The 9,864-nt window shown below is 44.6% G+C and overlaps 1 protein-coding gene across 2 annotated transcripts in view; it reads right to left on the reverse strand.

Moving 5' to 3' along the window:
• Sparcl1 (SPARC like 1) overlaps nucleotides 1-9,864 on the reverse strand; it is a 33,421-nt gene that overhangs the window by 22,733 nt on the left and 824 nt on the right. The window contains exon 1 of one of the 2 annotated variants that reach the window (XM_021210568.1): nucleotides 8,586-9,300. The exons of the other annotated variant lie outside the window; for it this stretch is intronic. The gene's annotated coding sequence lies outside the window, so the exon portion shown is untranslated. Of the gene's footprint in view, nucleotides 1-8,585; nucleotides 9,301-9,864 lie in introns of those variants that run through there. 2 annotated transcript variants of the gene reach the window in all.

Consider the following 9,864-nt stretch of genomic DNA (forward strand, 5'->3'; position numbering starts at 1 on the left):
CCCTCTTACCTTCCCTCCCCTTGCCCTGAATAAACAGTGGCTGGTCCCTCAAGGGGAAGGGATGCCTCAGCATGGGCCCACAGAGACACTTCCTTCCCCCCACACCAGACTACACCTCCACCAAACATAACCCTTCTCTCTTCTATCTTCTTATAAAACACAAAACAGAGGTCTAAACTAAAGGTCCCCCTTGCTTTAAACAAGTTTCTAGTGTTTTATTCTCCCCGTGTTTTAGGAAATTATTGGAAGTCTTTGCATAGAGATTAAGCAGCACTCCAGTGTAAGGTCTTCAGATGTAGTGATGATGTGCGCTAGTGCTGAGGTAGGAAGGGAGAAAGGAAGACACTTGGGTTTTGTTTCTTCTAAGTGCCAACAGAGTGCTGCATTCATTCAGAGAGAGTTAGCTCAATGTTGTTTGGTACCTAATAAAACGTTGGTGAAGTGACTTGCTCCAGAAATACAAATGGCTCCATTGTGACAGCATAGCCTGGTGGTATGTTACAGGTATCCACTGCCATAAAGAAGGTAAATTCTTATGATTTTTTTTTCAGCCCCTAAACATCAGATGACCTCCCGGGGAATTCTTGTCATAGCATGTCAGTATCTCAGCAGCTCAAGTTGGATCCTGTACTGGCTGGTTTTGTGTGTCAACTTGACACAGTCTGGAGTTATCACAGAGAAAGGAGTTTCAGTTGGGGAAATGCCTCCATGAGATCCAGCTGTAAGGCATTTTCTCAGTTGGTGATCAATGGAGGAGGGCCCATTGTGGGTGGTGCCAACCCTGGACTGGTGGTCTTGGGTTCTATGAGAGAGCAGGCTGAGCAAGCTAGGGGAAGCAAGCCAGTAAGAAACATTCCTCTATGGCCTCTGCATCAGCTTCCTGACCTGCTTGAGTTCCAGTCCTGACTTCCTTTGGTGATGAACAGCAATGTGGACATGCAAGCAGAATAAATCCTTTCCTCCCCAACTTGCTTCTTTGTCATGGTTTTTGTGCAGGAATAGAAACCCTGACTAAGGCAGATCAATACAGAAATACTTCTTTGACTTTAGAACTATGTCTCATGCACAGGCACATATGTGCTTGTGTGTGTGCGCGTTTGTGTTTATGTGTGTTTGTATTTGTGTGTGTATGTAGCAGATTTATTAACTCAGGGTAAAGTTTATGCATTCTGTTAGGGCACTTTACTTAGGGCAAAGTTTATGCTATTATAAAAAGCAAACACTTCTCAACTTGCATTCCTTTGGTTTTTTTGTTTAAAACACAGTAGTGGGATGGATGCTTGTAGGTAAACCAAAATTCTGCCTACTTGTTTCTTCATAAGTTAAATCTGGACACTAGAGCTGTTCCAGTGGTTAAGTTGTAGTATGAGCCAGAGATTTGAATGGAATGTACAATCTCATTATTTTAGCCAATTTATAAACATTTATCTCAAATACTTATAAAATACATATTTCTATAAATAAACTTGTCTCCACTTTCTTCAGCTGGGCTTGAAGAAGTCAGGGAGGTCATTCTCTAGTGCATATCACTGTTCTGCACTATCCTCCAGTGAAGGGGGATTATAATGGTAGTGTGGTCGGAAACAGGTTACGGGGAAATACTAGCCTAGATAACTTATTCTGTCTACTGACTTACTTAACTTTGCCTTTCAGGTTCAACAGGGGAAAGCCATCTCTTAAAAATACTCAAAAGCATTTATCTTTATTTGTGTTTATGTCTGTGTGTCTGTACACGAAAGCTGAGGCTAGAGAGAGTGTTGGATCCCCTGGAGGTGGAGTTACAGTCAGTTGTGAGCTGCTAGCTGCTGGTGTTAGGATCTGAACTCAGGGTCCCTGGAAGAGCAGCAAGTGCTCTTATCAGTTGAGCATCTCTTCAGCTCTGGAAAAGTCATCTTGCTTACTTAAAAAAGAAAGTTGTGTGAAGGGACTAGATGCTAGCTCAAAATCTACTTTGTCATAGCTAATAGACCTTTAGAAAATTCCCTCAAATTCCTGGCATCACATGTAAATTTTCTTTTTTTTTCCTTTGTAGGGGCAAAGGGATAGCAATAAGTCATGACAATTATTCCTAACCAGGGTCCTGACAACCTATGTAGTCACCTGTGCAGAGAGTTTTGCTATTCCCTCAGGGAAGAGCACACAGACCCTCTCTTTGGCTTCTTCTGTGTTAGGAGGACTGTCTTTCAATGTGGGAGAGGCTGTAACTGATTTCACCATGAAAGGAAGTAGTAATTAGGTTTCTCAGCAGCTCCTCCAAGCTCCATGCTTTGGAAAAGGAAGCCATGGAGCTGGAATGTCCTATTCTTCAGATGCAAACAGAGTCCAGACCAGCCTGGAGACATAGTGAGGGGCCCTACCTGTGATAGCCACCTCTGGTCTCTGGGGGAGCAGTTCTAGCTGTGGCCTATGAGAACAAGGGGTGGGTCCTCCAGACTGAGGAGAGGAGGCTGGAAGGGGACATTTCCCTTAATGGAAGCCCTGGATTCATCTCTAACTCTGTCTAGAATTGTCTGTGTCCTAGAGGGCGAGGCGTCTGAAGTTTGGCACACATGAGAACACCACTCTCCATCCAGATTAAATAGTCAATTCACTTTGTGTTCTTTTGTGGTTGTAACTGTTTCCATTTCAGTCTCTGTAACATTTTGTAGACATTTGTAGTAACAGCATGGCAGAGTAGACTTTTTTTTTTTAATTGATTTCTTTCTAGTTTGTATAGTTCTTTTAGAACATTAATTAAATCATGTTAATTTAGAGCATATATAGATTTAAAGTAGGTTAAATGTTATTTCTTAAGTTCTAGACTACCTCAGCACTTAGCATAGCCCTCAGGCCTTTGGCCAGCTCCCCTTGGTTACTGTCACCGCTCTTCTTTCTCTCCCATGCTTTAAAAGCCAGGGTGCCACTGCAGTCTGTCGCACCTCTGAACGATTCACCTTTTCTTCAGGTCACATCCTGCTACATGGAAACCTGGGTGCTGACAGTTTTTGCCTCCTGCCTGAACTAGCCTCATTTTGCCTTGAGTCACTTTCCTTCTTGACTGTGGAGACTGGCTTCAGGATCTGGTCTCGAAGGCAGACAGCCATGTGGTCTGTTCATCTTTGTTTCAAGTTGGGGACCTGAGAAAGACTTACCAGGGACCCTAAAGCAGGGAGACACTTGCCTGGACTATCCTCTCAGCTGTGCCCCTGCCTCCTTATTAACTTTTTATTTCCTGGAACATATAAATCCACACTTCCAAATAAGGCCAGGTATCCTCTGTTGAGGTTGTTTGTATCAGAGGAAGCCTGTAGGCCGCTATTTTTAGTAGTTACTGTAGCTGCGGAAAATTTCCTTTCTGGCTAGGTAGTAAACAAATGACTATTTAGGCTCTTCATAGTCAGACCCAGAGCATTCCCCTAGTTGTACATGAGAGTCACAGGTTTTGCTATCCCAGAGCAAATCCTTGAGTCATATTTCAGCTACCAAATGCATGCTGCTACCTGATCTAGAGTTAACACTGGCACTTTGGGGCTTTTAAAGTATGAATGAGTCTCCAGGGAGGGGTCTACAGCTTGGCATTAAAACTCGCCTGAAGGCTCACACAAAGCTCTTCTGTTTTGAGATTTCTGCCCTCTGTCACCCTCTGACATCAAGGTGGGCCTGTTCTGGGAGTGAGTGACATTCTCAGACTTTCCCAGACCACAGAAATCTGTTTCTTTCCCAAGTGAACCTCCCAGCTTGTGGGTTTTCACCTGGGCTAGAGAAGGCTCATGGCTATCAAGGCTTTGAATCTAAGCAGAAATCCGTAAGTTGGTTGAGCTGCAACCTAAATCAGCCAGAGTCCTCATATTCAGTGCTGAGGCTCCGCTGTGTGGGAAACTGAAGATCTGCATTTCCTTCTCTGATCTTTCTTGGACGATTTGATTGGTAGTCCATCAAATCATCACGTGGGCTGCGGTCCTTCCTGCTCTAAGGTCTGTGCACAAGATGTTCACATTTATCCCTCTCCCTATCCCCCACCCCCCACCCCCAACTACACTGCCACACACCATTAACTTCTGTTTAGCTTTCAGATGGGGGAGGAGAGGGGAAGGGGGGGGAGGAGAGGGGAGAAGCCACTTTTAACCTTGAATAGAAGTTAAGCTCCATCAAACTCTCTTAAAACAAACATGCTTTACCAACTCAGCATAGGTTACATACACTGTGTGTGTTCAGATACAGGGCGAGTTTTTCTTTTACCCTCAAAACCCACGCTGTTTAAACGGACTGACTCACTGCAGATGCTCCTGCAGTCTCTCACTAACGTACATGGTCTGAATGACTTCATTTTGAGCCACAAAGTACTGTTCAGGAAACCGATCTGAAGCGACCTCAAGCCTTGCTTGCTTTCGTTCCCCGCAACCTTGACAAAATGGTGGAGAAAAGAAATAATGCAGATTTAATCACGATGCTTAAGGCGTGACTTTATCACTGCGGGTGTCGAAATGACGCAGTTCTAGAGGCGAAGTCTGCGGACTTAGGCGGTTTTACATAAGCGCTAGCGAGCACCGGAAGAAGCAAGCTGGTAAGCAATTGAAATGCGGAATTTGTGCCTGGGTTTACTTGCAGAGTCAGCGGGTTTTCAAAGGTAAATGGTAATCTGCAGGATCAAGGAGCTCACTGTCAGTCAGCTAAAGGGTGGATCCAGTCCACACAGGCTCGGGACACACAGAAGACTCTCCACAGAACTCAGGAAGTGTGAGATAATATACAGAAAATGATTAAAATGAAAAGATGTTTAAAATCTCTATGAAATGAGTTAGAACGCCTACAGATACATTACTTTGCTCATTTGTACATTTAGTTCAGCCAAAACCTGCTAGAAAAATGAAGGTGGCTTTGTCCTCAAGGTCACCTTATGCTTGCATCTGCAGTTTCCATTCCTGGGATGGTTTGATTAATGACCAATTCCCTACACACAGCCCGAGGAGCCCTGGCCTGCTCCAGAGCTGTCCCTTGCTGCCTCTCAGGCCTTCCACTGGATAAGGGGCACTGCCTGCATCAGCGCCTTGAGGCACCAGATAAAAATAGCATCTAAGCAACTGTCTGACCTAAAAGTCACCAGAGAAACAGATGCTGTAAAAGTTAACATTTCAGAGAAGACGAAATGTCTTACACCTTCATCTAAGTATTAGGACAAGAAAAGACTTTTTCCTCCTCTTTAAATGTAAAATAAATAATAAATAAACCTGATCAGTTCCTAAATTGATAACTATTCCCTTTCTTCTTTTCTCTATAAATTCACTGATCCACAGTTAAGCCATGATTCTTCTGAGGCCTTTCACTCTCATCCCTGCCAGCGCTGACCTCACGAGGAGCATGAGGTGAAGGGTGGGTGTTAAGCAGGATCGTTTTATCATCTTCTTCAAACACAGGGGAAATTGCGGCTTTTGAAACGCAAGTTGGATGCTGAGAAGTGATGGCTGTGTATGTCAACAAGCAAGGGAGGTGACCGCCATTTCTCCTCCCCCTCAAGGGTTGTTTGCCCTTGTACCCATGAGAGATGGCTTCTGCTTTAGCTCTTTGCGCAACACCTCCTAGTCACTGAATGCTTAAAGGAAACATTTAGCTACTGATGCACATAAGCTGGTTGCATAATAGGAGAGAAATGAGCCAGGACTGGAGACCTCATCTCCACGGAAGCATTGTAAGGCAAGGGCTGTTTCACAGTGCTGGCCATGACTTGGGACTCCCTCTATACCCTTTCATCGCCATGACAACAGGCAGCTCGTACTTCACAAAGCCAGAAAAAGCAGCTGACATCTCAATGCTAGGAACATAGAAGAGAGGTTTACAAAAAAACACAACAACCACCACCAAAAAGCCTTTTTGTTTGCCTGTCAACAGAGAGAACACCCCCCCAGAACAAGTCAAAACCTCTATTCTTGCCTTCAAGAAAGATCTGAAAAGAAAGTGTTGGGGCATTTTCCCCTGGTCCAAGGGGACCCCTCAAGCAGGACCTGCAGACTGGCATGGCTCCTCCGAGTCTCCGGAAGGGCTGGCACGGAGAACACCCCCTTGCCTTAGACTTGGCCATTGCAGAAGCTGCTCAATGACAGAGCAGTGAGACTTAACAGACACCTTGTGCTGAGGCCCTGAGATGATTTCTTTGAATAAAGGAAAGATAACTTAAACAATCTTTCCTTCTTCCTTCATAATTTTGCTACTAGAAGCCTCATTCCAAATTCATAATAGATAGGAGATGGGATTTCCAGTGGTAGTTGGTAAATTTTTTGTTGAGTCTAGTGTTCTGGTCGGGGCCATACTTACTTGTGTTTAATAAATACCTCATCTGATTCTTAAAACAAAATCACCCGTGGGTATCCTTTGCCTAAGAGATGGTTAGCTGAGCCCTGGAGGTGTGACGTGATGGCTAAGCTCACACAGCTTGCAGCAGCGTGTGTGTGTGTGTGTGTGTGTGTGTGTGTGTGTGTGTGTGTGTGTGTGTGATGTGGGGGGGTGGTGTTGGGGTTGGTACTCAGGTGTATCAGACTTGGCAGCCATGTCTGTCCACTCTCTATGCTATCTTGGAGACGTCATTCTGGTTTCTGAAGATTGTTAGAGCAGAGCATGTAAGTACAAGGGGAAGCCTAGCATTCACGCCCTTTCCAGAGTTTAAGTAGTAAAATAAAGCCAGACCAATACTTTCATATTTGCTATCATCAATATATACTAGGCATACATCCATTTTCCAGTTCATTCTCCCATTCAATCTCTGCAGTATCTATCGTTTTTTATAATTCTGATTCATGATTACAACAAAGGGTTCTTATGGCAAAGTCATTTGCGCAGAGTCCCTGGGCTATTTCTTGTGACACTTTGCATGCATATAAACCATGTCTATGTAGTCTAATAGAAGTCAGAGCTGTATGGTCATCACGTATGAACCAGAGCCCATTTCATTTTTCTCATGTTAATTGCATTGGCTGTCCTTGAGGCAGTCACTTTCATGCAGAGTTCTGTACATCCTTTGATGTTCATGACAAAGAGACAGGCTGTGGCTATGGTGGTGGTCTTGTCACCCCTAGAGCCTCTGCAGAAGGCATCCTGGGAGACCCGTAAGAGCTTCTCCTGGATTTATGGTTTCTTTTCTTTTTTTTCACCCACTAAAGGTTGTTCCAGGGTGATAAGAAAGTCCGACACACCTCAAGCCTTTTGACAAGTTGTTTGTGTTATCCAACATGTTTTGGACATTGTGCTCAACTTAACCAAAGCAACCAGGTCCATGTCTGGCTGCAAGTCAGCTGAGAAAGAACACAAGTCAAGAGAGAATGTAAGGCACATTCTGGAGTTCTCCAGATGCTCCACCACGCACCTCATCTGTCGCCACTATTTATTGTTTTACTGTGGGCCTGTGCCATAACAGCCTGCTGGCAAGACTCTGAAGGGCAAGGAAAACACCCCAGAGTTCTAACTGCTCAATGGCTCTTTGGAAAAAAGTGGGGGTGGGGGCACAATCTTCAAACAACACACACATTCTTTCCCCAGATGTGAGAAGTCGTGTCCGGTGATTGATAAGCAGAGGAAACAGACTGCTCTACCTGACTGGACTTCACTAGATGATCCAAGACGGGGGGGGGGGGGGGTGTCTTTAAGAAAAACAAAGGAAATCAGTCAGAAACAAAGAGTTAGTGGAGCAAGCTATAAACGGAAAACAAAATCCTGGGATCTAAGAGAAAGGAGAGGATATTTTTCCTTTTTCCTCTGTGGGCACATTTCTATTCTGTGTGGCTGGAGTCTGCCCCAGAGAGTCTGCAGTGTCAAGGAGGCACGTTTAACCTCTCTGCAGACAAAAGGCTCTGCAGAGGAGACTCTATTGCAGGACTCCTCGGGTACCTTTTCAACTGCAGTGATTGGCAGCTGAAAGCAGGGTTATAGTTTTCTACTGCAGGGTGATCTCGTTCCTGAAGGAACGAGGAAGAAAGGCTCGCAGTAAGTGCTGTATTTGGGAAGGTTCAGATGGGAGAACCTTCTCAAAGACAGCACAGTTGTTAGCTCTTACTTCTCCTTTCGCATTTTGTTTTTCTAGAGAGGATGTAATGAGGAACTGGGCATATCCCATGTCCCCTTGTGTACCTCTTAACAAATGATAGGGAGTAGGAGGAGAGCGATCTGTGAAAACTGTTAGGGAAAGGATAATATGAAAATAACCGAAGAAGAATGTACTGTTAGAGATATTTCCTAACTAAAAAAACAAACAAACAAAGCATTCTACTTCTACACAGCTGTCAGTCAGGTCCAGAGCAGTGACAGATACAGTTAAGTAATTTAAACATGGCAAACACACATTTTTTTTTTTTTTTAATTTGAAATCTATGCTTCTGGTTTGGCTATTACTAAAACTATGATTTATTAGTGCTCGACATTTAATTTTGTAGGAGGAAAAGAGACATGACCACACAAAGTAAAATTCTCTTTTTTCCTTCTTATAAATCACTCCAAATGGGATTTTAAAAATAAACACATGGCTTTGAATTATTTAAGCAGAATCATCAAACAGTCTTTTTAGGTCAGGGAAATCAGTTTAACACATGCAGTTGGGCAGTACAAGCAAATTTAACATTTACCTGCGGAGAGGTGGCTGGATCCAGAACCTTGGTAGCTCGAAGCTGAAGTTGAGTCCCCTCTTTGCACACAGCCAGGAGGTAAAAGTTTGACAAATGCCCGAGAGAAGCTAAGGCTTCCAACCCCCTCCCTCGCTAGCTTGGCTTCTTTGCCTAGAAGCACATTCACATTTATTGGAGTTGAAATTCTGCTGCTCTGTCAGGCAGTCAGGGTCTAAAGTGACAGATGAGAATTTGGAGGTTGGCACCACAGGGTGTTTCAGGCTGTCATGGTTTCTGTTGCAGATTTCTGGATCTCACTCCCTCACTCCCTCCGTGCTGCTGAGCTTTGCAGCAGAGCAGACCCAGAGGGAGAGAGCTAATTCTGCAGCGTGCATGGAGTGAACAGCCCTCCCCTAGCCTCTCCTCCTCCTAGGCTCCTAACTTGGCCAGCGTGTAAGCATTTGGCTCTTCATGCATTTTTTTTTTTTTTTTCAAACAACTCTGAGAGATCGTATGATTGGGATCCCTTGGGACTTGTGACTCTGAGACACTGCACAGAGGCTTCACACTATTGTTTATTCCTAGGGCGACTGCAAAGCCAGGGTTAAAGACAGAAGGACCATTGCAGCAGATGCATTTTTATATTGCTAGATTGGAAGCTGTCCTCATGACCGCATCTGAACGTTAACAGAGAACCGTTCCGGCTGCTTTAACCGTCCATAAGCAGCTCTGGAAATTGAAGTTGCTGCTCTTTAGAGCATGCTGATGTAGAGAAGCTGTGATTCACAGCCTGCTCTTCCCCAGCCCAGTCAGTCATCCTCTGTAAGCCCATGATGGCACCGTGCTGTGCGAGACGAGGTCTTCCTGGGGAACAGACTGCAGGTGTGCTTATTTCTGACTTTGCACTGTGGCATTCATTTATGGAGGCATGTAAATATTTATTTATTTACCTGGCCCCGGACTAATCTGGAACCCACAGAGATCTGTCTGCCTCTGCCTCCTGGGCGCTAAGTTTAAAGGAGCGGCAGTAGGACTGATTCTGCTTCTGTATGTCTGTGTGTAATCATTTCAATGGCTGTGTCTGTATTTATTGCACATTTATTGTGTGTCGGACCCTGCGCTAACAGCTTTCTATATATCGTGTCAGTTGAGTCTGACAAGTCTTTGGAGGTTTTACTATGTTCCCATTTTAAAGATAGTTTAGAGTAAGCTGGGCGTGGTGGAGCACGCCTTTAATCCAAGCACTCAGGAGGCAGAGGCAGGCGGATTTCTGAGTTCGAGGCCAGCCTGGTCTACAAAG

Source organism: Mus pahari, chromosome 13, assembly GCF_900095145.1.
Source record: "Mus pahari chromosome 13, PAHARI_EIJ_v1.1, whole genome shotgun sequence".
In the NCBI taxonomy this organism is placed as follows: Eukaryota; Metazoa; Chordata; class Mammalia; order Rodentia; family Muridae; genus Mus; species Mus pahari.